General features: G+C 44.9%; 1 long non-coding RNA gene across 1 annotated transcript in view; it reads right to left on the reverse strand.

Moving 5' to 3' along the window:
- Window positions 1-9565, reverse strand: part of LOC307200378 — a 557860-nt gene that overhangs the window by 54239 nt on the left and 494056 nt on the right. The gene's annotated exons all lie outside the window — the stretch shown is intronic.

Raw genomic sequence — 9565 nt, forward strand, 5'->3', positions numbered from 1 at the left:
TGGGTGGGGGATGGAGGCCTTTTCCCTTTCCTTTAACTATACACAGAAATCATGTAATATTGGAGGAATGCAGATTGATCTCTAGAATGACTTGAAGGGCACATGGCTGTATCCAACACCTGTATTATTTGGATTTTGCAAACTCCAGAGCTTGGTGATGGGCAGGCCGTAGGCCTGGGGGCCTTTTATATACCTGCTGGGATTGACAAGGCATCTGACCCTCACCTGAATCTCACAGCTCTTTTGTAGCTGCCTCTGATTAGTTATCATTTAACTCTTGGGGGAAATAATTAGCAACACATGTCGTGTGCATGGAAGTTGCTGAACCAATTAACCAACTAGAACGATTACTGTTAATAGCACCAGTTTTCCTATAACTTGATATTGCTGGATAATTTTGATGAACTGCAAAAACATTTTTAGTTTGCTTTCTGTTGCCACCCTGGAACTTTTCTTTATTAGTGCCACTTCGTTTTGTACGATTCCTTGCAAATGAAAGAAAACAACTTTTCTGCTTGTATATGTTGATAATATAATTTTGGTTACTGGGGACAAACAAGATTGTACAAAAACAAGATTGGGTGCAGGCCTGGCCAGGACATAGGCATCCTGACTGTGACAAAGGTGACCTGTGTGCTTGCTTGCTTGCTTGATTAACAGCTGTTGGGAACTTCAAGGTCCCTGCTCTCCCTTCTTATGGTCTTTGTACTGGGCCTGGAGACTCCAATAGAGAGCATTCCATGTCAAGAAGGAGGGCAAGTGGGCACTCTATCAAATGACAGGGCAGGAGTTATACGGAGCAGGGCCTCGCACTTCCCAGACCTGCTCTCTTTTGGCCTGTATTTTGGAACTTTATAAATTAGGAAGACTTTGGAAGACTTTGCACCAGGGTTTACACCAGCATAATAGAGAAGGGCATCCATTATCTGCATAGCAGGGGGTGTTCAGCCAACAGTGCAAACGCTGAGCTGAAGCAAGTTCTTGAGTCTGCCCTCTGAATGGTGACACCAGGGACCTAGGAGGTGCAGGGCTTGTCAGTCCAACCCCTGCATAGTCTCATCAGGGCTGACCTTAAGGCAATTGGAGCAACTGGGTCAAATTGGGTCCCGCGGACCGCTCCTAAGGGGCCCTCCACATCTACCTTTCTTTCACTTGCAAAATTCTAACCTTTAAAAGTCCACTGAAGAATGTGGAATGTCCAAGGGGGTGGGGAAGGGCTGGGACTCTGTGGAACAGGCAGAGTGAGGCCTTGAATGCCAAGACAAATGCTTTGAGATAACAGAATGTGCCTCTCAGCTGGAGAGGAGACCTTTGAAATTCTTCTGGAACTTTTCCCCTTTAACATTCAGGAAGAATGTGAAAACATTCCTATTTACCCAGACATTCAGTGGCTGAAGAACACCATTCCTGACAAACCCGAAGAAAGAATGCTTTTAGCTGTAGTTGCTTATAGCTATGTATATATTAAAACTGAAACTGCTTTTAGATGTTTTTCATTGTAACTGTTTTTAGAAAGCTTTAAAACTTTTGGAGTGTTTTCGTGGTGATTTTTTATTTTGAAATTGGGTATCCATTTGCTACTTGAGGAGGAAGGTCAGGATATAATTCAGATGATGAAGATGTTCTGGGTCTATCCAGCACCTTTGGATACTGGATTTTTTATTTTTTTAAAATGAATCCGCTGTGACACCAAGAAAAGGGGATGAATTAGAATAAGGGACGCCCTGTCAGCCAACATAATACAGTCAAATATATATTAAAGGCAACCCCATCATTAAAAAGGGGAAAAAAAATGCAGCACTAACATTTTTCAGGTTGTAGCTGCGCCTCCTGAACTGTAATGAATACATGAATTAAGTAAACATGTAATATAGAATTAAAATTTAATGCCTCTCTCTGTGTGTCTAACACGCAAACACAAATTAAAAGCCCACATTCATTATTTTTCCTATGTTAATTTCTTCCTCTACATTACTTCCCCAGCACATCAAAGACACGGAAAAAGTCTTCATCAGATGGTGCCTGCTAGGCATTATGTAAATCGAGCAAGCTCATTATGACAGGCAACAAGATTTTTTTTAAAAAAGCTTTGCATAGTTGCTGGTGGAAGCAAAGCATTTCTCAGGGAATGGAAGAACTTCTTGGATATTCTGTTCTCCTGGTGGGATTGGGTGTTTAGCCAGGCATGCCCATTTCTAGGATACAGTTGCACCTTGGCTTTTGAACAGCCTAGTTCTTGAACGTTTTGGCTCCCGAACGATCGAAACCCGGAAGTGAGTGTTCCGGTTTTTGGACGTTCTTTTGGAAGCCAAATGTCCAATGGAGCTTCTGTGGCTTCTGATTGGCTGCAGGAGCTTCCTGCAGCCAATCAGAAACCGCACTTTGGTTTTCTAACGTTTTGGAAGTCGAACAGACTTCTGGAACAGATTCCGTTTGACTTCCAAGGTACGACTGCACTCCATTTGACACCCCCTTGGTTTTCTCCAACAATTAGCCAGCCTTCTGTGGCCATGGAGCATGCTTAGCTCTAAGAGGGTGCTTTTGTCCTCTTCTTGTTTCTTTCCCCACTTTTTTCTAACTTCCACAAACCTTTGGATTCATCCAAACCTGCTGCTATCTCCCTCTTGTGCATGGATTGTGGGGGGGTTTTTTGGTTGTGCAGAATCCATACCCTGTACAAATTACCAGCAGAGTCAAAGCACAAAGCAGGAATCAAAAGTGCACATAGAACACAAGTCAGGCAAGACGAGCATAGCTGCAATTATTAAGGAATTAAGCCTTTAGTAGATTCTAGAACATATTAACCCATTTCGCAGATAGAGAACACTGAGAATGAAATTAGTCCTGAAAACAGTTAGTGAGTCCATGGCAGAGAATGCAAGGCCGTGTCTTCCCAGGTGTCAGAAAAGGTTATTTATGTATGCAACAACTGCGGCCCATATTTTGTTAGCCCCAAAATGGAAAGTGAACAAGGTCCCAACTAAAGAGGACTGGCAACTTAAGTAGACAAAAACGTTCATGGATGCAGACAACTAACCTCTTACAGCAGCCTTGTGTTGATTGCCTGGTCACTATTGCCAGTGCAGTTGGGCCAGGATTGGTGCTATGCTCCCTGGCTGTTTTGCCCTGGTGAACAGCCTAGCCGCTGAATTCTGCACCAGTTACAGCTTCAAAACTGTCTTCTAAGGCAGCCCCATGTATAACAAATTGCAGTAATCTTGCCTAGAGGTCACCAGAGCACAGAAGCAGAAGATGGGCAATCCCTGTCCTGATTGGGGCATAACTGGGCCACCAGCTGAAGCTGATGGAAGGCACTTCATACCACTGAAGATGTTTGAGCAGAAATGGACCCAGAGATTGCATTGTGTAGGTGAAGTGGTTTGTTGCAGACAGTTTGTTATGCAATTCCATCATGGATGCAACACAGTGCAATCAAAACAAAACAAAACATTATGCTAACACCTGTCCTCTTGCACAGCCACTCCCCTAAACCAATTAGGATTCCCTGAGTCTCCCCTCCTTGCCCAGAGGACCTTTTCATCCATGATTTCAATTTTGGAGATATTTGCTGAGCTTGTACTTGGGGACCGACTTGAGTGCTGTCCTGAAGGGAAGGATGAGGAACTGTCTGCAGAGCTGAGTTTCTATAGGGACCAGCGGTACACCCCGGGGCGGACTGCTCTCAAACCACCAAATCATTTATGGTGCTGTTGCCAACCAAGCTTGTAAAACAGGGATTGAAGAACCTTAAGACTTAAATGAGGATTAAGTATTCTCCTAAAATGTCAAAGAGGAATCGAGGAAACCTAATCCTTTTGCTGGATTCGTGGCAGCAAATCCACAAGCTCAGACGTGGTTTGTGTTGCACCACTTGTCCCTGTTGAGTAGGGCCGGCCCACCCATGAGGCAAGGTGGGGCAACAGCCTTGGGTGGCAGAATTCACAGGGGCAGCCGATCTGGCCTCCAAGGAAAGCATCGCTCACTGCTACCGCCGCTGCCATAGTGGCAGCAATGGCTGTGACACACTGCTTGGAGGCTGGATCTGCTGTTTTCTTGGCAGCCCTCAACAATGCTGTCTCTACAGTGGTCTCTTGGTGAATAGGATGAGCTGCTGGTCTCCTCCCATCCCTAGGAAGGAAATGGTGGGGTCTCCTGGGTTCTGCACCTGCCCAGCATGTTTCAGAGTAGACTCTTCCCCCCAGCAATGACCTTTGATTTTCACGTCAACCATAGGCTAAGTTTGCTTTGATTCCACGCCCTTGTACTAAGTGTAGATCTTCCTTTCTCCCTTTCCAGTGGTGTAGCCAGTGTGGTGTAGTGGTTAAGAGCGGTAGACTCGTAATCTGGTGAACTGGGTTTGATTCCCCGCTCCTCCACATGCAGCTGCTGGGTGACCTTGGGCTAGTCACACTTCTCTGAAGTCTCTCAGCCCCACTCACCTCACAGAGTGTTTGTTGTGGGGGAGGAAGGGAAAGGAGAATGTTAGCCGCTTTGAGGCTCCTTCGGGTAGTGATAAAGCGGGATATCAAATCCAAGCTCTTCTTCTTCTCTCCTCCCTCCCCCCCGATGTAGAACTTCACTCATCTCTTCTTCCCTGCTGGGGTGGGAATCATTTTGTGGTTTGCCTCAGGTGCCAAAATGTCTCAGGCTGGCCTTGCTGGTGCTGGGTTACAGACCCAACTGGAGGCCATGCCTCCTGACTACACCTTCCCGAACCGAGGGTTGAGCTCTCTATTCAGAGTCCCCCATCTTCCCCTCACTGCCTCTGTTTACTCTTGCACTTCTCGCCTTGAGAGTTATCCCAGTCTTGCTTTGAATGAGGTGTTGAGTCTTAGAGAGGCTGCCCATAGCCTCAGCTTGGTTTTTATACAGGACTGCAAATCATGGCTCAAAACACAATCTTTGATTTGATGGTTTTCCAGGTTATAGAGATGAGCAATAAGGGTGATTAGCAGAAAGTGTGCGTTAAAAAAAAAAAATGCACTCCTGAAAACAGCATGCAGATTTCCCACTTATCACATTTGGCCTACAAGAGTAGGAGATGGGAGGATCTGGTGATTAGGTTCCTCGCCTCTGCTGTAGAGGCAAAGCCACAACTGTGGAGCCACCACCAAAAAGGATCTTCCATGGAGCCTTGCATTGTGCACCTTATTCAGAGGAGACCGTCACCTGCTATCTTGAATGAATGGGCAAGTTGACACAGGAGAATGTGGTTTCTCAGATATCTCAAGTGTTCAAACAAACCCCACTGAATCTAAAGAGTGCATTAACTGGCTACTGCATGGCAATACCAAGAACGACTATCAGTTTGGCCAGATAGGCAAGCTTTTCTCCTGCCAACCATGGACAGTCTTCCTAAGGGAGACCCCACACCACCTTGACAAGCGCTAAATTCTCTCACCCGGCATTGTGGATTTGTCCTCCGCTGGATCAGTTGCTGGTGCTTCATCATGAGAAAGAAGCGCCTCGCAGCAGCCTGTTTTCTTTCGCCAACACAGCTTTTCCGTTGCCTTTCCCTGGCGCCACATGTGACGCCACGTTTGTAATAAGGAAGTACAACAGAAGGTCCCCTAAAGGGCTTGGTAGGCCCAACTCAAAAGCCAATTACTGTTAATAGCTGCTTTCTGCCCATACTGGAAAAGGAAGAGTGCCCTTTCTGTGTGCTGGGGAGGAGAAAAAAAGTGCTCTGAGATATGCTTTAAGGGGTACATTTGAGCCAAAGCTCACACCACTTTGGGCGTGCCTTCAGTGCTCCTCGGGCCGTCACTGGAGTGCAGGTGCACATCTCTGAGATTCCATGAATGTTTCAGGTGATTGCTGTCCAGTTGAGATGGGATAGGCAGATTCTCCTTCTTTCAACTGAACCTTACACCCGCTTTACACATTATGTTTTCTGGATCGACACCTATTAAGTTTTAAGTGCACACCTAAATATGTGTGAATGGGGGGGGGGAGGAGGAGTCGATGTCATGCTAAAGGAGGACACTGACAAACTGGAACGTGTCCAGAGGAGGGCAACCAAAATGGTCAAAGGCCTGGAAACGATGCCTTATGAGGAACGGCTAAGGGAGCTGGGCATGTTTAGCCTGGAGAAGAGGAGGTTAAGGGGTGATATGATAGCCATGTTCAAATATATAAAAGGATGTCACATAGAGGAGGGAGAAAGGTTGTTTTCTGCTGCTCCAGAGAAGCAGACACGGAGCAATGGTTCCAAACTACAAGAAAGAAGATTCCACCTAAACATTAGGAAGAACTTCCTGACAGTAAGAGCTGTTCGACAGTGGAATTTGCTGCCAAGGAGTGTGGTGGAGTCTCCTTCTTTGGAGGTCTTTAAGCAGAGGCTTGACAACCATATGTCAGGAGTGCTCTGATGGTGTTTCCTGCTTGGCAGGGGGTTGGACTCGATGGCCCTTGTGGTCTCTTCCAACTCTATGATTCTATGATTCTATGATTCTAATGGATTGAATGCAATCTACGTACAGTCATACCTTGGGTTACAAATGCTTCAGATTGAGCATTTTCAGGTTGCGCACAGCGCTGAAACCAGAAGTACTAGAATGGGTTACTTCCGGGTTTCGGCGCTTGCAGTACTAAAAGTACTAAATCGCACAGAAGTACTAATTCACGCTTTGCGCATGCGCAGAAGCATCAAATCGCGACCCACACATGGGCAGACGCGGCGCTGCAGGTTGCGAACGCTGCGGGTTGCGAACGTGCCTCCTGCAACCCGAGAATCTACTGTATAAGTTTTTGTTGTTGCAGAAACACAAGAACATAACAAGAGCCTGCTGGACCAGGCTAATGGCCCATCTTGTCCAGCATCGTGTTCTCACAGTGGCCAACCAGATGACTATGGGAAACCCACAAGCGTAATCTGAGCACTGCCCCCTTCTGTGGTTTCCAGCACAGTTGCTGTCTCCAGCTGTGGAGGTAGAGCATAGCCATCATAGCTATTGGTAGCTGTGGGAGCGAGTTTCATAGTTAAACTATGTGCTGAGCGGAGAAGTACTTTCTGTTATATAATCATTGGAAGCCAGAATGACTTTGGTGGGGATTGGATGGGAGAATTTTTGAGTGTTTTCTGCAATCATAGTACAATAGTGGTAGATTTATACTGGACTGTCCACACATCATTCCACTTTATTGGATATTCAGCAGTGTTTCCCCATTGTTATTGCATTATTGTTGCTTGGAGATATAGACTCTTGCACTGTGGTGCCACAGAATAAGAAACCGTAGCATTTGTGGCATAAAAAGTGGCAGGATTTCAACAGGACGTTACAGGACGTTCACAGAATGCAGTATGTCTGCTCTGAAACTTTTGCAGGCAGAAACAGCATTGAAAGTGGGGTTGTATATAACAGCCCCGATACCACCATGAGCACAGATAATCATCATCGCAAAGGAAACTAAGCATCTAGAACAGGGGTCAGCAACCTTTTTCAGCCGTGGGCCAGTCCACCGTCCCTAGACCATGTGGTGGGCTGGACTATATTTGGGGGGGGGGGGGATGAACGAATTCCTATGCCCCACAAATAACCCAGAGATGCATTTTAAATAAAAGGACACATTCTACTCATGTAAAAGCACACTGATTCCCGGATTGTCCACGGGCCGGATTGAGAAGGTGATTGGGCTGCATCCGGCCCCCAGGCCTTAGGTTGCCTACCCCTGCTCTAGAAGTTAGCAGTGGAAAAGATTGTCTTGGCTCATTTTTGCCACTGAAGCAACAACATAAACATAATGCTTGATGCTTGGTTTTGTGGGCTGGAGACAGGGGAGAACCAAGGCTGAAATGGCCTTTTTCACGGATTCCTGTGAAACCCACAGGGCTTCCTAAATTTAGCATTTCATAATCAGAGCTTTTAAAAAGGCTGAAGTTCACGTCTTCCAAGCCAGACTGGAACATCGAGACAAACTGGAGTATCGCTCATACTGAACGCTGGCTGGCACCAAACCTGAAAGCTTCAAATGCGAATTGAAATGTAGATTCTGAACTTCAGCTTCCTTTATCTGAACATCTGAACAACTGTGAATATGAATGAGAATTTCCCCCCACAGCATCACATTAATGTGTCTTTCAAGAAGCTCCAGATGTTTTCATACTGTCATTGCTTGGTTATGCAATACAGCCTCCTGGAGCAGAGAGAATGGGACATATCCCAAATATGTTATGGATTGTCAGATTTATTTATTTTTTAAAAGTGGAGGATGCACACACAGACAGAAGGATAGACAGAAAGAGAAGGAGAAAGAAGAATGTTTATGAGTGCTTGTTGCTGGAATTGCAACAGCAGAGATCAATCCATGTGCAACTTAAGGGTTAATCTTGTTAGTGTTAAAGTCAACTAGCCAAGAGGGCATGGGTGGAGGTGTTGCTTAGCAACCATGCAGAGTGGCATGATGTTTGCTGAGGTAGTCTGTGCTCTGATTGGTTGTGTAGTTCTGAGGGAGTTTTCCCCTGTGAGTTTGATTGTATGTTTTCCTGATATGTACAAAACGTGAGCTAAGACAGACAAAAATCTCTCCGGTCCTTTCTCATCAAACTATACATTGTTTTTTGTTAAGCTCCCTCAGTAAAGCAATAGCAGGATTGATTTCCTTGCTGGATTCCATCTGCACTATTTCAGTAACTTTGCTAACACTTTTAAGTAGAGGCTTCTAAAGAAAACAGAATAATGGATTAGAGAGATGTTGTTGTGATTTAGCAAGTACTTATAAGATACAGAAAGAGAGAGGTGGTCAAGTGAGAAGGCAGGACAAACAGAGGAAAATAAAATCAGCAATGTTAACAGAAAATGGAAGGGGTAGTATTTTCCTCAGGGCTATATTAGTATTAAGAGAAACTGAAAATATTTAAGTAAATCGGAATCTTTTACCAAAAACCCAACATTATTTGGGAAAAACCAATTACACAGATTTGACCAGTATCAACTTTATACCCATAATATCACCTTTCTGCACATATGTAGGGGACATAATGCTTATAGATCGTAACTCGTATTACAAGGGGGAAAACACAGTTAGTTATGCATTATTTCTGTTTCGATTTCTTTAGACTTTGGTTTCAATTTCTTGGAATCTCTCTCTCTCTCTCTCTCTCCACTTCTAATTTTGAATAATATTTTTGAATAATTTTAAAAGATTGATAATTTTTGTACAAGATCTTTGGGTCTTGGGAAGGAAGAGGCAGGTTTTCTGTTTCATGCTTCAGACTGTTAAAGAAATGTAGGCATTCAGAGAGTTCGCATGGCAGAGATCTTCACTGCATGAATAACTTCCACTCCCTGACTTGTAAAAAGCCCCACCAAAAGTGTCTCTAGTGCAGAAGCATTCAGCAAAAATACCAATGACTTGTTTTCCAGCAAATATGAGGACAAGAGATCTGTTTTAAACACTGTGGGAGGACAGAGTCTTAGGATTGTGCAAGTCGACAGCGACTAGGATATAAATGTGAAGTCAGGTATGTTATGACGAACTGCCTCTGAACACCCCATTCTTTTGTCAAAGTAAGCCTTGGCTATGGGGAGTCTTTGCAGGGTCAGATCCTGGCAAGCAGGTAGGC

Source organism: Podarcis cretensis (assembly GCF_951804945.1).
Source record: "Podarcis cretensis genome assembly, chromosome: 13".
Taxonomy (NCBI): domain Eukaryota; kingdom Metazoa; phylum Chordata; class Lepidosauria; order Squamata; family Lacertidae; genus Podarcis; species Podarcis cretensis.